Genomic DNA, 18,620 nt, shown 5'->3' with positions numbered 1-18,620 from the left:
ATAAATAAAATCTTAAAAAAAATCGTACATTTAAGCCTGTCATTAACTTAAAACACCTACATTTACTTCATGTTACCTTCCCATCCTTTATGTAAGGCAAATGTCAGTCAGAACCTCTCTTTCCTTTGTAATCTCAAGGAGACTGGCCCAAACATCCAATCCAGGTGTTCAGAGCCCTTCCCAAGATTACTGATAATTTCCCCCAGGGGGATCATTTTCTTGTCTTCTCTGGCCCTGAGTCCGTGTATCCATGGCTCCTGTCTTTTCACTGTTCCAATTGTTCCACCTTCAGCCTCTTCTTCAGTTTCTACAAAACCCCATTCACACACAGCTTTAGTGAGATTTTAAGATTTGAGAAAACAACTGAAAATTTATATATTAGACACTCCTGTCTTTAAGGTCCACCCGATCACCAGAGATTTCCCAGTAGCCCTTCACTCTAGGCAATGACCTACTTGCCCTCCTGACTCCTCTCTCCCACTCACCCTTCCTTGTGTAGTACATCTCCTCTCACTGCTCCCTTCCTCTCTCTCAAGAGCAAACATAAATTCCTCCATGTTTACAGGGAGAGCAGCATTTCTGATGTTGCTAGGGCTTTTAACTACACCCGCGTTGTTTTTAGTCTCACTTTATACTGGAAACAGCTTATCAGGTTATTTTTCCAAATGAAGACAGTTTCTTTCTTTCTTTCTTTCTTTCTTTCTTTCTTTCTTTCTTTCTTTCTTTCTTTCTTTCTTTCTTTCTTTCTTTCTTTCTTTCTTTCTTTTCTTTTCTTTCTTTCTCTTCCTTCCTTCCTTTCTTTCAAGATTTTTATTTATTTATTATTTGACAGGGAGAGAGATAGTGAGAGAGGGAAGACAAGCAGGGGGAGCGGGAAAGGGAGAAGCAGGCTTCCCGCCGAGCAGGGAGCCCGACGTGGGCTCTATCCCAGAACTCCGGGATCATGACCGGAGCCAAAGGCAGACGCTTAACGACTGAGCCACTCAGGTGCCCCAAGACAGTTTCTTTCTAAGAGGAATCCTGGTGCCAATTAATACTACATTTCCTCCTTATTATACTCAACAGTGTATGTTTATTTATGTACATTTATCAGCATTCCCAAACTCATCTGAATTCTACTTTTCTCTTTATTTTGGATGTACTTTCCCATTTACGAATGCAGCCCAGGCTTCCTACTTTAATAAACACCTTCCAAATTATCAGGTACTTGAGGTATTTCCAATTTCATTTTTCATTATAAAGAGTGGTGCTATAAACATTTAGTGAAAATTGGTTTTCTCGCTTGGATTGTTTTGAGGGAATATATTCCCAAATGTAGATTATGGGACAAACATGAAAAATCTATAGATTTTGTGCTTGCCTCAGTATGTTCATCAACAGTTGTCCTAATAAGTAATTTTATCAACTTATGAGTTTAGCCATTTTGTTTAGCTCTGCCAACATTCTCCTTTGTGATTTTCAATTAACCTCACAGCGAAGCTAATCATTTCCCCAAAATTTACTTCTCTGAGTATATCCCATATTCCATGTATGGGATATTTGGTCATATACTTTGACCTCTTGTCCAGTTAAGTCTGGGTACTGATTTTTTTAACACCTTTATTGAGATATAATTCACATACCATACAATTAATCCATTGAAAGTGTACAATTCAATGAATTTTAGTATATTCAGAGAGCTATGCAATCATCTCCACAACAAATTTTAGAACATTTCATTACCTTAAAAAGAAACCCTATACCTCTAGCCTTTACCCCATAATCCCTCCATCCCACCCCAGACATAGACAACCACGAATCTTTCTGTTTCTATAGATTTGCTTATTCTGGACATTTCATATAAATGGAATCACATAATACGTGGTCCTTAATGACTGGCTTCTTTCACTTAGCATAACGATTTCAAGGTTCATCCAACTTATAGCATGTATCAGTCCTTCACTCCTTTTTATTGCCAAATAACATCCCATTATATAGTTATATCACATTTCTTTATCCATTCATCAGTTGATGGGCATGTAGGTTGTCTCCACTTTTTGTCTATTATGAATAATTTTGCTACAAACATTCATGTACAAGTTTTTGTGTGGATATGTTTTGGGGTATGTATGTAGGAGGGCAATTGCTGGGTCATACGGTCAGTAACTCTTTGTTTCACTGAGGAACTGCCAGAGTGTTTTCCAAGTGACTGCATCATTTTACATTCCCACCAGTAGTGTATTAGGGTTCTGATTTCTTCACATTCTTGCTGCATTAGTTTTCTAGGGCTGCCAAAACAAAATACCACAGGCTGGGCATCTTAAACAACAGAAATTTATTTTCTCATAGTTCTGGAGGCTGCAAGTTCTGGATCAAGGTGTCAACAAGTTTGGTTTTTCCTGAGGTTTCTCTCCTTGGCTTACAGATAGTCACATTATTGTTGTGTGCTCACATAGCCTTTTCTATGTGTAGCCATGCATGTCTCTAGTGTCTCTTCCTTTTTTTTTAAGATTTTATTTATTTATTTGACAAAGAGAGACACAGTGAGAGAGGGGACACAAGCAGGGGGAGTGGGAGGAGAAGCAGGCTTCCCGTGGAGCAGGTAGCCCGATGCGGGGCTCGATTCCAGGACCCCGGGACCATGACCTGAGCCGAAGGCAGACGCTTAATGACTGAGCCACCCAGGCGCCCTCTTCCTTTTTTTAAGCCTACCAGTCACATTAGATTAGGGCCCCAACCTTATGACCTCATTTCATCTTAATTACCTCTCTAAAGGTCTTATCTCCAAATACAGTCACATTGAGGGTTAGGGCCTCAATGTATGAATTTGGGAGGACATAAGTCAGTTCATAACACCTGCCAGCTGCTATAGACTGAAAAAAAAAATTCATATGTTGAAACTTAATCCCCAATGTGATGGTATTTGGAGGTGGGGCTTTTGGGAGATGATTAGGTCATAAAGGTGGAGCCTTCATGCATGGTATTAGTACCCTTTAAAAGAGACCCCAGAGAGTCTCCTCACCCCATCTGCCATGTGGTGAGAAAACAGACAGTTTTGAACCAGGGAGCAGGTCTTCACCAGACACAGAATCTGCCCAGTGCCTTGAATTTGGACTTCCCAGCTTTCAGAACTGTGAGAAAGAAATGTTTGTTGTTTAAGCCATCCAGGCTATGATAGTTTTGTTATAGCAACTCAAACAGACTAAGACACCAACATTTGTTATTATCTGTCTTTTTGATTGTAGCCATTCTGGTGGGTGTGAGGTGATATCTCATTGTGGTGTTGATTTTTGTTTTGTTGATGGCTACTGACACTATAAACATCTTTGCATGTGTTTATTCGGCATTTGGATATCTTCTTTGGAGAATTATCGGATCATATCCTTTGCTCTGATTTATTTCTTTATCATAACATATATTATTTTTATTGTAGATTATCTTCATTATGGATTAATTGTATAGATATCAAACATACTAGAAGGAAACATGGAAGAATCTTTTTTTTAATTTTTTATTGTTATGTTAATCACCGTATATTACATAATTTGTTTTGGTGTCGTGTTCCATGATTCATTGTTTGTTCATAACACCCAGTGCTCCATGCAGAATGCGCCCTCTTTAATACCCATCACCAGGCTAACCCATCCCCCTACCCTCCTCCCCTCTAGAAATCTCAGTTTGTTTTTCAGAGTCCATCATCTCTCCTGGTTCGTCTCCCCCTCTGACTTACTCCCCTTCATTCTTCCTCTCCTGCTATCTTCTTCTTTTTCTTTTTTCTTAAAATATGTTGCGTTATTTGTTTCAGAAGTACAGATCTGTGATTCAACAGTCTTACACAATTCACAGCGCTCACCGTAGCACATATCTTCCCCAATGTCTATCACCCAGCCACCCCATCCGTCCCACCCCCGACCACTCCAGCAACCCTCAGTTTGTTCCTGAGATTAAGAATTAACATGGAGGGCGCCTGGGTGGCTCAGTTGGTTAAGCGACTGCCTTCGGCTCAGGTCATGATCCTGGAGTCCTGGGATCGAGTCCCACATCGGGCTCCCTGCTCAGCGGGGAGTCTGCTTCTCCCTCTGACCCTCTTCCCTCTCGTGCTATCTCTCATTCTCTCTCTCTCAAATAAATAAATAAAATCTTTAAAAAAAAAAAAAAAAAAAGAATTAACATGGAAGAATCTTAATGTGGGGGTAGTTGCAGACTTTCTAAGATGAAAAAAACCTAGAAACATAAATAAAAATCAATTAATGTGACTATATGAAAATAAACAATTCATTGCAAAAAACACAATAAACAAAACCAAAAGACAAGGTGAGGGAAAGATAAACAATTTACTCACAATGGACTAATTTTATTTATATGTAGAGAGGGATAGATAAATAAACAAGTTTATTCATTTATATATATTATATATATATCCCCAACAATAAAGAAAAAAAAGACCAACAGTTGAACAGAAAAATGGGCGAAGGATATGAGCAGACAGTTCACAGAATGGCAATTTTTGAAAATTAAGTTTGATAACATACTGTATAGAGAGATGTGAGGAAACAGACACCCTGATAAATTGCTGTGGGAGCATAAACTGACACAAATTGTATGGAGAGCAGTGTGGCAACATTTATCAGAGTTTTTAAAGTCCATACCTTAGGATCTAGCCTTCAACACCTAGCTATTTAGCCTAGACAGACATTTGTTCACATGCCAAATGGCTATAAATGAGAATATAACTACTGACTGTAGCACTGTTTGTAAAAGGAAAAGAATGGGAAAAACTTGAAACAATAATTTGATGAAATACTACGCAATCAGCACAAATAATAAAAGTTGTCCAAAATATAATGTTGTGAAGAAAACCAAGGTGGCAAAACTGCGTAGAGTACCGAGGGGGGGCGGTGAGGAGATTGGGCGAAGAGTATGTATATATATAACATACACAGCATATATATTACACATATATTTACTGCACAGAGTGTTTTTGAAAGGACATACAACAAATTAGTTAGCAGTGATATACTAACAGGAAAGAAAATTGGGGGAGGGGGAGGTGCCAATGGATAATGGAATTTTCTTTTCATTGTATATCATGTATTTTTGATGCTGTTGAAATATTTAACTGTCGTGCATATTATCTGGATGTCATTAAGAAAAAAAGAAAACCAAAAAGATGTATGCACTGTTCTCCACTGTGAATCCTGGCTACAAGTATTGCAGAGTAACAAGCCTTTTAGTTCTCTCCTAGCAGAATCCCCCCATCCCCTTCCCACATACCCCCACTGCAAAACATGACTTTTGATTTTGGAATGCATCTCATGAGGGCTCTCCTAGTTACCTGTTTTTTTATCTGCTCCTCCACCCGACTGATTGGGAGATCCCTGAAAGCAGGGACTGTTTCTCATTCCCGTGCGTCTCCAAACACTGTGGCTGGTGTTCCGTGAACAGCGGACGAAGAAGTCTAAAAAGAGAAAGAAAGAGACCCTGCAAAATCAAAAGTGTGTCCCGAACATCTCAGACTCTCACAGATCTTTTATCTGCGGAATGTGCGTCCCCTGCCCTCTCCACACGAGTCCAAGGCGGGGGACTCAGAAACCTGGACGGCTCCCGGCGGGTGGGCTAGGACCTCTCAGCGGACAGAGTCGCTGGGCTGCCGGACCTCTCGCGCCCCGCCCCCGGCTTCCCGCTCTCCGCGCCCATTGGCCCTCCTCGGGGGTGGGCGGGCCGCGCCGGGGAGCCTTGTGCCGGGTGGCGGAAGAGGCGGCGTGTGCCCAGCTCTGGGAGCAGCTCTGGTGCTGTGGGAGCCGCCGGCGATGCCCCGGGATCCGGTTCCTGCCGGGGCTACAACCCGGGCTGCAGCTGCGGATACGGCGCCGAGTTTGGTCTCCGCGACCACCGCAGCTCGGCGGGCTTCGGACCATCTGAAGCGGTGAGCGCTTCCTTTGCCCCCTGGGCTCCCTGCCCTACTGCGTCCTCTGCGGCTATTTGGCAGTGGGTGGGCTGGCGAGGGCCGGCGGGCCGGCAGGGTCTGTGCCAAGGCATCCTCGTGTCACGGGGTTCGGATCCAAATTCCGCTTCCCCTCCTCACACCCCCCCCTTACTGTCACTCTCCGAGTAGGCCGGTCTTAATCGCTGCGCAAGTTGTGTGTGCGGAGGCTCCAGACGGTCAGCGAATAGCCGTGGGACGCCTCACGGGCACTTGTCGCTCGGCTTCGCGGTCCCAGCAGCTCTTTCCCGGGTCTGGACAGGCTCTGTGGACGCGGCGCTTTGCGGGCGGGTCTTGGGAGAGCACGATTAAGTAAACGATCCTTTACACTGTAGGGACACGGCGCCGTGGTGATGAGGAGTCTTCAAAATAAGAGAAAGAGATCCGACGAGCTGGAGCTCTTTTTAAAGATTGCCCTTTAAAAAAATCACTTTGTAGTAGTGCATAGTACGCTGTATCTCATTCAAAAGTAGTCTTTGATCTCAGGGTAGTAGTCGTTTGAATGCAACATTGACACTTTTGTTCCTTAAATAATGGGTTTGAGCTTTCTTATTTTAGAGTAATAGATTTCTTTTTTTTAAAGATTTTATTTATTTATTTGACAGAGAGATAGAGAGCACAAAAGTAGGCAGAGTGGCAGGCAGAGGGAGAGGGAGAAGCAGGCTCTCTGCTGAGCGGGGAGCCGGACATGGGGCTCGATTCCAGGACCCTGGGATCATGACCTGAGCCGAAGGCAGCCGCTTAACCGACTGAACCACTCAGGCGCGCTAGAGTAATAGATTTCTTAATGAAGGGAATTTCTCAAAGTACAGAAAAGAAAAACCATGGATAGTGTTTTGAGTCATCAAAAAAAAAAATTTTTTTTTGAGTCATCAGTTTTGAGCGATTTTGCTTTTCCAGTTTGCTTAGGTTTGCTTTCACCCACAACTACATACCCAGGTTCCAGACTTTGGAATGGTGTAAATAGCGCGTGCGGCCCCGCCCCCAGCCCACTTGACAGCCGCGGGGATTCTGCCACGCCCCGGAGCCCCGCGCTGCCTGCGGACACCCGCCGGGCCCGCCTATTTATTGCACGGATTTGTACATTCCAAGAGTCCCCAGAAAGGCGAGCTGCATACCTGTTAGGATACTGGTCACATCCCAGTCGAGGGAAGGGGGGCGGGGGGCCGAGCTGCTCTCCGTAGCAGCATCAGCTCCTTTCCCCCGGTGGCCCGAGTCTACGTCCGGTCCTCTCGCTGGAGCGGACTCAAACGACGCGTGTTAAGTGAATTGCTCTGACAGCCCCGTATCGGTACTGTACTGCCCTCTCCCAATCTTTGTGGCCTTTGTGCGAGCCGAGAGAGGAGAATGATAGACATTTTGCAGAACGGAACGTTCAGTGTTCTGTCATGCATTCTTGGCGCTCCTTTCCAGATCTAAGCTCTGGTGACATTGTTTCAGCTTGCTCTGCTCTTTCCCAAGACCCCGTTTATTGGTTTGAGTTGAAAAGGAGTGTCTATTTCTTATTCCTTAAGGATTAGGGAAAGGAATTCCTGGCTTGAGAAAAAGGTGCTGGAATTTAGTTGCTAGGATCGGAAGATTATGGATTTTTTAAAAATGAGAGCATATGGGAGATTGGAGAATACTGTAATTATTGTTCTTATTAGGGTGTTGGAAAATAAAAATGTTGCTCTCTTTTATTAAATAGGAAAAGTGTAAGTACTTTAAATACATCCTTTTACAATTGTGAATGTTGCTGTGAATTGTCTTGTAAAATCAAAAGGCACCCTTAATTCATCTTTTTTGTATATCCTTTTTTTGCATATGCTTAAAGGACTTGGGTAGTGTTTTGCTGTCCCTAGTCATCATGATTCTTAGTAACTTCTTATTTGAACTTTTAAGTGGTTTTTTTTTTTTGAAACAAGGGTGCCTTTTTAATTGCAATCAAATATATATTTTTTTGAACTTTAAGTGTACTTTAGAGAGGGGAGTTGAGTGAGCTATCACATGCCGTGATTCTTTACCTTTTGCCTCTGGGGACGTTTTGTGGTGGTGAGGAAAACTTACTCAGTTTTTTGGTCTATGAGAAGAGTATGGTTTAAAGAATTTGTTGGGATTGCTCTTTTTTAAGAAAGTTATATTACGTTTCTTATGATTTCTTCAATTTTATAATATGCTGTATCTCATCCAAAAATAGTTTTTAATGTCAGGGTAATCGTTTGAATGCAACACCCACACTTTGTTTCCTAAATAATAAGTTTGAGCTTTCTTAATTTATGTTTATGCACTTTCTTTTATTAAGGAAATTTTACAAAATACAGAAAACTAAAAGAAAAACCCATGTACAGTGTTTTGAGTCATCAATTTTGAAAGATTATTTTTTCCCAGTTTACTTAGGCCTGCTTTGACCCACAACTACATATTCAGGTTCCAAATTTTGAGTGGTGTTAAATTATGGTGTTGAGTATGCAACTTCAGGGAGTGTGGGGCTTATTGGTTGTGTTAAAAATGTTATTTTTCTCCATTGAAATGTCAGCACCAGCAGAAACTTTTATGGCATTTTCTCCTTTAAGATATGGAGGTGATGACAAAAATGCTTTAATAATTTTGAATATTGTAACTAACAGGAAATACTGTGACTTTTAGAATGACGTTAAATTGGAAGGCTTTGAGAACTCGAGTCTGCCATTTTTCAGTGATGTGTCATTGCTAAGAGTTCTTTTTCCCCTTTCTCTGAAGCCTCTACATTTCTTGCAGCATTCATGTAAGAGCTATGGTTTTAATGTCAAGGTTCAATAGCCTCTTTTTTGACTTTTTGGCATGTTATGTGTGCAACATTTCGCAGTTTGAGATTTGGGGATTCATTGGGGATATCTGAAGACTCACACACTGAATCAGTAAAGCATCCTCTCATTTCCCTTAAGTATATTTAGTTTCCCATTAACAGTTAATTAGGTTTTTATAGGGCATTTTGCCCATTGTTGTTAAAATTCCTGAATTTTTAGATATGTTTTGACCCAGCAATTCTATCTCTAAGAATTTACTCTAAGGAAATAATAATGGATATGTACATAGGGTTAGTTACTTGGATATTTGTTGCGATGTTTCTTGTGATGGTGAAACTTTGAAAACACTCAAGGTCCCCAAATAGGGAAATGGTAAAATAATTTAAGTCAGAGAATATCTATACAATGTAATAATTAATATTATAATATATTAATTAATATAGTAATACAATGTAATATTGATATTGTATTATAATATATTAATATATGTTGTGTTATAATATAATAATATATTATAATATGTTAATATGTTGATTAATATATTATGGTTGATATATTAATGTAATGTAAACATATGCAGCCATTACTAATCACACTGTAGAAAAAATTGACAAAATCAAAAGATGGTCATAATATAATATCAGGGTAAAAAAAGAATACTTAAAAAGTATGAATAGTTTTCTATTTTGGTTAAAAGAAGTATAAGAAGATTCTGAAGTAGGGGGCCTGTAGGTGGCTCAGTTGGTTAAGCGACTGCCTTCTGCTCAGGTCATGATCCCGGAGTCCCAGGATTGAGTCCCAGGATTGAGTCCCACATCGCGCTCCCTGCTCAGCAGGGAGTATGCTTCTCCCTCTGACCCTGCCTCCTCTCATGCTTTCTCTCTATCTCATTCTCTCTCTCAAATAAATAAATAAAATCTTAAAAAAAAAGAAGATTCTGAAGTATAGTAAAGACTATGCTTGATTTAATATTCAGCCTTGTCACTTGGAGAGAAATTCTTTTGCTTAGCAAAGTTTAAAAACTCTAGGTTTAAAGAAGGAGCTAGGTTTAAAGAAGGAAAAAAGCAAAGACTATATTTACATATGTAGGCATTGAAACCATTCTGTCTTCCAAATAATCGTCAAATCCCTAGAGATAAATGGGGATTATCCATATGTCCCTGCTTATCCCCAAGGTTTACTCTTTCTATTTTATCTGAGCCTTTGTAATTTTAATACAGGTTAATAGATTTATTTATGTAATGATTAAAAGCCTGGTAATTAAGTTCTCAAGTTGGCATGTAAGTGTGCAAGTTCATTGTGTGATATGATTGAAATTTTGTACTGAGATAAAGAGTATAAAGAGGTGTATTTTTTAAAATTAAAAAATAGATATTTTTAGAGTAGTCAATGATTTTACAGGGTTAAAACGTAAAAAATAATGTTATACAATGAAGTTTCCCTCTTTCCCCTGTTCCTCATCTCCTCAATTCCCATTTCTCCAATTCACCTACCCTGGTAAGCATTATTACTAGTTTACTGCTTATCATTCCAGAGATGTTTTATGCATATCCGAGTCAAAACAGATCTACATTTTTCCCTTTTGGGTATATTTGCCATTTTTTTCCTTTGCTTTTTCCATTCAACAGTGTATCATGGAGATTTTTTTTCATATCAATACATAGAGAGCATCCTCAATAAAAGGTTTTTTTTTTAAGATTTTATGTATTTATTTGACAGAGAGAGAGAGCACAAGCAGGGGGAGTGGCAGGCAGAGGGAGAGGGAGAAGCAGGCTCCCTGCTCCATCCCTGGAACCTGAAGTCATGACCTGAGCCAAAGACAGATACTTAACTGACTGAGCCACCCAGGTGCCCATAAAAGTTTTTTTTAAAAAAGTCATTAGAACATAGAGAGAATATAAAGAAAGGAGATGGACCTTAAAACAATTAAAGGAAGAATTTTCTTCATGGTTGGGGTGTTGAGTACAAGGCACTCTTACTGAATGAAGAGGAAGCCATTTAGTGTACATGGTGTATGGAATTGTAAAAGCTTCCAGTTTAAATATCATTAAATTATTTTTTTAAATATTTTATTTATTTATTTATTTGCAAGAGAAAGAGAGAGCGCAAACAGGGTGAAGGAGAGGGACAAGCAGACTCCGTGTTGAGCACGGAGCCCAACTTGCGGCTCAATCTCACCACCTTGAGATCATGACCTGATCAGAAATGAAATCCAAAGTCCATTGCTTAACCAACTGAGCCACCCAGATGCCCCAATTTTTTTTTTAAATTTTACTTTAAAATCAAACACACACACACACACACACACACACACACACACACACAGTTGAACAAAATAAAGCAGTTCTTAACAATTTGCCACAAAAATATGAGACACATGTTCATTTGTCTTAAGCCCTTGTTTCTCTCTGTTAAGGCAACCACTTTCAACTCTTAAGTTTTTCTTCTAGTATTTACCTCCTAAAGTCTTAAAGTGAAAGTATACTTTATAACTATTTCTTGACTTAAATGATTTAGATATTATTTATTTTATTTTTTTGTAAATTGAGAATTGATACTTTATGGTGAGGATTTAATGCCTTTATTCTCTCTCTCTGTTCTATTTCCACTTCCTCCATCCTCTCAATTGAGATTTTATCTCAATATTTAGTTAAATCAGTAGTTAGGTTTTATATTATTATGATTAGGTAAATATGACTAGCCTTTGAGCCAAAAGATAAAGATTGTTTTTTTTTTTCACTTACCTAATTTTCTGTCAAATCTATGGCTTTTTCCAAGTACTCAAATGCTGTCAAATGCTCAAACAATTACAAGAATCTATCAACTTCATTTTTTCCGTAAGACTTCCTTCCTATAGGTCTCATTCTTCACATACATCTGGTCTGTTTCTAGGTTTGCAACCAACCTAGAGATTAGTATCTTTAAAGAGTTAAGAAAAGAGACTGTATCCATAAAATAGGATTTGGATGCTATGGAAAGAAACAATCAGAGAACAAGAAAGTGTTCTATGAAATTAAACATGTGATAGCCAAAATGGAATTCTGAATAAAAGGACTAAAAGATAAAGTCCTCTAGGTTTGGTGCATAGCTCTAGTCCTGGTTTACCTCTTTCCTGTTTTTGATCCTGTTACCTAGATCCTGATTTGGTTGACTCATTCATTTTGCTCAAGCACTTAGTACAGTTACACTCTAAGAAAAGAAATTTTCAAAGTCCTTGTATGTCTTAAAATGTTTTTCTTCATGGCTGGGGTGTTGAATTGTAGTTTGGCTGAGTATGACATTCTAGGTTTTTCCTCAGAATGATTAAGATTTAATTTTAGAGTGTCTGTTGTCAGTATTACTGTGAAGAAATCTGGTGTCATAAGTCTCATATCCCTTTATGGGTTGTTTTTCCTTTCTGAAAGCTTTTTAGAATCTTCTCTTTGGTATCCTGAAACTTGATGATTTGGTGACCTTGATGTGATTCTTTTTTTCATTCATTGTGCTCTGCACTTGGTGAGCTCTCACAGCCTGACGCCTCTTGTGTTTTTTGTAGTGTGCTGAAATTGGCTTCAAAAATTCTTCCTTTCCATTTATTCTGTTCTCTTTTTTTCTTAGTTGGAATTTTGGACCTCCTGGATTGATCCTTCAATTTTCCTGTCTTTTCCCTTTTGTTTTTCATCTCTTTCTCTCTTTTTTTACCCCCCAACTTCTCTCTCCCCAACTTTTCTGGGCAAGTTTTCAACACTATTTCCTAGCCATTTTACTCAGAATTTCAGTTTATTATATTTTCAATTTCATATTGCTGTTTCTTGTTCCAATTGCTTCTTTTTATAGCATTCTGCTCTTTATCAATGCAGTATATTTTCTTATCTTTTTAAAGATATTCATTGTAGTTTTATTTTGGGACTTCCCTTTGCTTTTTGCATTGTTTCTACCCTTTGTAGTCCTTTTTTTCTCTTCATTTTTCAGTTTCTTCAGAGAGAAGCCTACAGTCCTCTGCAGTGTGGGATATAATCCTGGGTGTTGACATGCTGGGAGCAGGGCAATGAAAGGCACTGTGTCAAGAGTCCCCAAGATCACCTCCAGGTTCAGTGATTCACTAGGAATATTCACAGGACTCACCCTGTGGTCATACTCACAGTTATGATTTATTTTCATGAAAGGCTTCAAAGCAAAATCAGCAAAAAGAAAAGGAACATGGAGTGAAGTCCAGAGAAAACAAGGCAGAAACTTCCAGAATCTTCTTGCAGTAGAGTCACACAGGATATGCTTAATCCCTTCATTACTGAATTGTGACTACATGTGTGAAGTGTTGTCTAACAGGGGAGCTCATTAGAGACTCCACACCCAAGATTTTTATTGGGAACCGTTCACATAGGTACCCTCTGCCTAGCACGTACCAACCAAAATTCCAGACTCCCAGGGAGAGCAGGTGTTCCGCATAAACTACACTGTTTGTGCAAACTATGGTTAGGTATATTAAACAACTCTTATCAGGGAGTGGTTGGATCCTTTCTGAAATCAAAGTTCCTAGGTTCCAGCCAAGAGTTAACTTTGCAAGCAGACCTTTCAAAGGATAGAAGTCTCAGGCCTGCTATGAGAATTCTTTTCTGCACAGGGACTAAGGTCCCACAGTTTATTCTATAGGTTTTCACTTAACCTCCTTATCTTCTGCCTGGTGCTGTATCCTTGCCCTTGAATGGTAACCTGCTACCGGGCTGATGAAGTCACCTGTCGCAACAGGTTTGGAGAGTGGCCCTAGGGAAGGGAGTATCTAAACATTTTGTATCAGTTAACCATTGCTGTTACTTATCCGATAGCTAGATGAATGGTTCTCAAAGTGCATCTCAGGGGGTTCCTGAGACCTTTTCCATAATAATATTGATGCGATATTTGCCTTTTTCTTATGAGCATACAGTGGAGTTTTCCAGAGGCTATGTGATATTGCAATAGCCTAAAGGCAGAAATATAAAGCAGTGCCACTCTTTTCACTAATTTATTTTTTGTTTTGGAAAATATATTTTTCCATAAAATAATGGGTTTATTATTATTTCTAAATGGACTAATAAATATTTTTAAATTTCTATTTTTCTTAAGATAATGACTGCTGGTAGATATAACCCACATAAATAAAAGTTCTTTGGAGTTTCAGTGGTTTTTATTTATTTTTGTATTACTTTTGTGTGTGTTGCAATTTTTTTTATTATTGAAATATAATTGACACAATATTATATTAGTTTCAGGTGTACAGCATATTGATTTGACAGTTCTATACATTACTCCTTGCTCGCCATGATATGTGTTGTCACCATCTATCACCATACAATGTCATTACAATATTATTGACTATATTCCCTATGATGTATTTTTCATCTCTGTGACTTATTTATCCTATAACTGGAAGTTTGTACCTCTTAATCCCCTTTGTCTATTTCACCCATCCCTCCTATTGCAGCATTATTTACAATAGCCGAGATATGGAAGCAACCCGTGTCCATTGATAGATGAATGGTAAAAGAAGAGGTAGTACATATATATAATGGAATATTACTCAGCCGTAAAAAAAGAATGAGATCTTGTCAGTGCTTTTTAAATATGTAGGTCCTTGCACCAAAAAGCTTGAGAAGACTACACTCCCATTTTTCTGAGTCTAGAAATTTTTCTTTCTACCAGTAGCAACACCTGTGTTGTCCAATATGGTAGCCACTAGCCACATGTATTTAAATGTAAGTTAATTAAAATTAGATTAAAATTAAAAATTCAGTTCCTCAGTCACACTAATGACATTTCAAGTGCTCAATAACCACCTGTGGGGAGTAGTGGCTACTATATTGGACAGCACAGATCTAGAACATTTCCATCATTACAAAACATTCTGTTGGACAGTGCTGATCAAAGCTGTTAACACTTAACGGCCATTCTTACCTCTTTACCTTATTCATTTCTACTCCCATGCTGTTTGCTTAATTATGACAGTGAAGCACATATAGATGTTTTATTGGTTCATAAAACATCTCATCCATCACCAAGGCAAAGACAAGGGACAGGCTCGTCGCTAGGACACACACCATGCACACAAATTGCTCTTGAGGAGGAAGTGGCAATGCCACATGGGCAGTGTAGACCTGTGCGGAGTGCTATACACTGAAGCCCCGTTCATAGATACTGCAGTGTGAATGATGTGTTTTTGCAGATGCGAAGTGGAGTGGTCCCAAGTGCATCAGAGAGCTGGGATTTGAGTCCAGGTTTGTGTAATTCTGGTCTGTGCTTTTTCATTTTGGTTAAGATCACCCAACCAATCCCTCTTGTCCTGTATATATGGGCTGTTGAAGGACAATTTTAAAAGAATAGGTAAAAATCATGATTCTCATACAAATATAAAGTTTACAAATGTTGAAAATTTTATTTAACTCATTAATTAAATGAGAGAACCAGGAAGATGTTACAGCCAGTTCAAAGGGAGAAGCCAAAGAACAGACATATTTATAGATCAGGAAAATGCAAATGAAAGCAGAACTGGCCTCTTTCAGGGTAGAGGGGAGTCACTTGAACCTCCACCAGACAGAATTTACATGCCTAGAGGCAAGAGTTATTTTACATCGCTCTAACTTTTCTTCAGTACAAACTAATAAAGTATAATAGTTCAACAGCAATGAAAGGCTGAAATTAGGTAATATGGAAAGCGATCTACACAAAGATCGCTTTCCATTGGATCACACATTTTCTTCTATAAAACTCACCTAGCGATGTTGAGATTTTTAATTTGCCTGGTCCTGTAAAGTTATCTATATGAAAATTCTGGTGGACAGAGAAGATAATTGAAATGAATAAATTTGTATTCTGGGTTTCTTTTGTTTGCTAGGTTACTGACTTGTTTTAAGCAGTATATATATATATATATATATATATATATATATATAAGGCAAATCATTGATGAGCTAAATAGGTAACTTGGAAGCCTTCTTACCTTGGTCCCAGACTGGTTTCCCTACCAGAAATTGACAGTGGCTGAAACTTTTTTTTGAGTTCAACACTGAACTTGGAGGGCATCAAAATAAGTAAACCTCAGTTTTGTATTCTCATTGGAGAGACAGCCTGGTACAAAGTGAACCATTATACAGTGTAATAGGTATTGCACTGAGAAAAATGTGATGTAGAATCACAAAGTAAGAAGCAATAAATTCTGGCTAGGAAGTTAACATTTCATCAGGGCCTTGAAGGAAAACTAGAATTTAACCTGAATGACTTTTCCAGTTATACAAATATGGGAAGTTCTTCTTCTTTTTTTTTAAGATTTTATTTATTTATTTGAGAGAGAGAGAATGAGAGATAGAGAGCACAAGAGGGAAGAGGGTTAGAGGGAGAAGCAGGCTCCCCACTGAGCAGGAGCCCAACGCAGGGCTCCATCCCAGGACCCTGAGATCATTACCCAAGCCGAAGGCAGATGCTTAACTGACTGAGTCACCCGGGCGCCCCTGGTACTTGCCTTTAACACAGAGTTTCTCAACCTTTTTTTATTATCACTGCCATGAGGAGCCTTTTTAGGGTCCCCCCCCATTTCCTCCATAAAATTTTAATACCACAGATACATTGTATATCTGTTTATACACTTTATATGAATATATGTGCTTTATCTACAAAAACACATTTTTTTTTGCCCTTCTACTCCTCAAGCACCAGCTTTTGCCCACTTGAAGGTGATACTGTCTTTGTTGAGAAAGCATGCTTTGAGAAGATTGGGTTTGCTCTCCCCTCCTCTTTATTTCTGCATGTGGACTGGAAGGCAGACTGCTAACTTCAACTATGCAGACAAAGAGAATGCAAGCAACAAGGTGGGAGGAACTTGGGGGCTTAGCATCACAGAACAAAGCTAAGCCTATGTCTAGACAATTAATTGAGAAAGAAACATACTCTAATCTTATTTGAGCCATCTTATTTTGGGGCCATTGTTATACCAGCTTAGCCTGTATTCTAACAAATATGCATCCCATTTTTCCAAAACTGCTTAGAAATTTAAAAAATTTCTCTTATTTGCATGTCACCCAGGTCTGTTTAGCCATGACTATACAAATGTTATTTATCCTTTGCCATCTGCAAACACCTTATGATTACCAGTACTACAAATTGTATAAATATTAACATTATTTGATCCAAAATGTGGGCACCTCTACATGATATCTCATAATCATTGAATGAAGATGTTACCATGCTTTATTTCATTGCATATATCACCAATTTGCTGTAATTTTGTTTTGTTGGGGTTTTTAACCATTAGTTTTATAGCAATAGAATGTACTAACTAAGAGCACACACTCCTCTAAATTCAGTTCCCTCATCTGTAAAATTGGTCTAATAATAGTACCTACCTCACAGGGTTTGAGGATTAAATGAGATAATAGTAGTAAATTATTGAGCATATTGCCTGCTTCATGCTAAGTGTCAGATGGTAATTACTATTATTACAACGAACACTAAGGTAGATTTCAGAAACTTGAAAAGACAATATTTAAGAGTTCTCAACACTTCAATAAAATGATAGTATAAAAATTAAAATGGCAAAAGAGGATGGAATAGGAGACCAAGCAATTGTTTTTAAAGGAGAGAGAGAGAGAAAGAAGAGGCAGAGAGAAAATCTTAAGCAGACTCTACACCCAGCAACAGAGCCTGACATGGGGCTTGATCTCACAACCCTGAGATCATGACCTGAGCCAAAATTAAGAGTCGAGTGCTTAACCGACTGAGCCATCCAGGTGCCCCAGATACTTACTTTTTAATAGTCATGTTTTGATTAATCTTTCCCTTTTTATGTTCCACATCTTAGCAATGTAATGTATACAATCTTAGCAGTGTGAGTGTATAGCAATATATGTCGCTATTCTTTTCTTCATGCTCACATATATGTATCATATATAGATACAACACACATGACTTTTTCTCTTTTATAGTGATTCATCTATTCAAATTTTCTATTCTACTTCTGGAGTCAATTTTTATAATTTGTAATTTATACCTTGCTAAGAAGTTATTCATTTTCTTTTGGTTTTTAAATTTCTTGCTGTGGAGTTGCATGTGATATTCTCTTGCAGTTTACTAAAGCTCTTTGATATTCCTTTGATTATTTCTGATCCTATGCATTTTATTCAACCCTCTTCATCCTTCTCCATTCTGCCAAAAATTAGTTTTGTTTTCTTGTTCTTTCAGAGAACAAGCTTTTGTATTTATATATCCTTGCTATTATCTTTTTTTAAAAATATACTCAACTTGGGGCGCCTGGGTGGCTCAGATGGTTGGGCGTCTGCCTTCGGCTCAGGTCATGGTCCCAGGGTCCTGGGATCGAGCCCCACATCGGGCTCCTGGCTCAGCAGGGAGCCGACTTCTCCTTCTCCCCCTGCCTCTCCCCCTCCTCCTGCTCTCTCTCTCTCTCTCTATCTCTGTGTCTCAAATGAATAAATAAAATCTTAAAAAAAAAAGAAAAAAAAAATATACTCAACTTGTTTTTTTCCCAAAGATTTTATTTATTTGAGAGAGAGAGAATGAGAGAGAGAGAGAGCACTTGAGAGGGGGGAGGGTCAGAGGGAGAAGCAGACTCCCCGCTGAGCAGGGAGCCCGACGTGGGACTCGATCCTGGGACTCCAGGATCATGACCTGAGCCGAAGGCAGTCGCCCAACCAACTGAGCCACCCAGGCGCCCTCCTTGCTATTATCTTTTAAAGTTATTCTTATCTGTATTAATTCCTGCTTCCTACTGTTTTTTCCTTTTTTGTCCTTTTCCCTTATTTTGAATAAATAATTCCTTTACATTTTTAAAAAACCCTATTTAATGAGAAAGGCATTTAAGGCTTTAAAATTTCCCGCGAGGACTATTTTAGCTCCTAAAATGGTAGTTCATTGGTCTAAAATTTTCTCCTTTT

General features: G+C 38.8%; 1 protein-coding gene and 1 long non-coding RNA gene across 2 annotated transcripts in view; one reads left to right on the top strand and one right to left on the bottom strand.

The window, feature by feature from the left end:
* Nucleotides 1-4,066: 4,066 nt before the first annotated feature.
* On the bottom strand, nt 4,067-7,240 carry LOC113937079. The gene is made up of 3 exons (XR_003524481.2): nt 7,081-7,240; nt 5,315-5,437; nt 4,067-4,203 (listed from the first exon to the last, which is right to left on the bottom strand). It is a non-coding gene; the product is annotated as an uncharacterized LOC113937079 (long non-coding RNA).
* ZNF638 (zinc finger protein 638) overlaps nt 5,884-18,620 on the top strand; it is a 130,228-nt gene continuing 117,491 nt past the window's right edge. The window contains exon 1 of the mRNA XM_027620752.1: nt 5,884-5,905. The gene's annotated coding sequence lies outside the window, so the exon portion shown is untranslated. The remainder of the gene's footprint in view (nt 5,906-18,620) is intronic.

This window comes from Zalophus californianus, chromosome 8 (genome assembly GCF_009762305.2).
Source record: "Zalophus californianus isolate mZalCal1 chromosome 8, mZalCal1.pri.v2, whole genome shotgun sequence".
In the NCBI taxonomy this organism is placed as follows: Eukaryota; Metazoa; Chordata; class Mammalia; order Carnivora; family Otariidae; genus Zalophus; species Zalophus californianus.
Note: the sequence above shows the minus strand (reverse complement) of the source record. Positions and strands in the feature narration are given on the sequence as shown.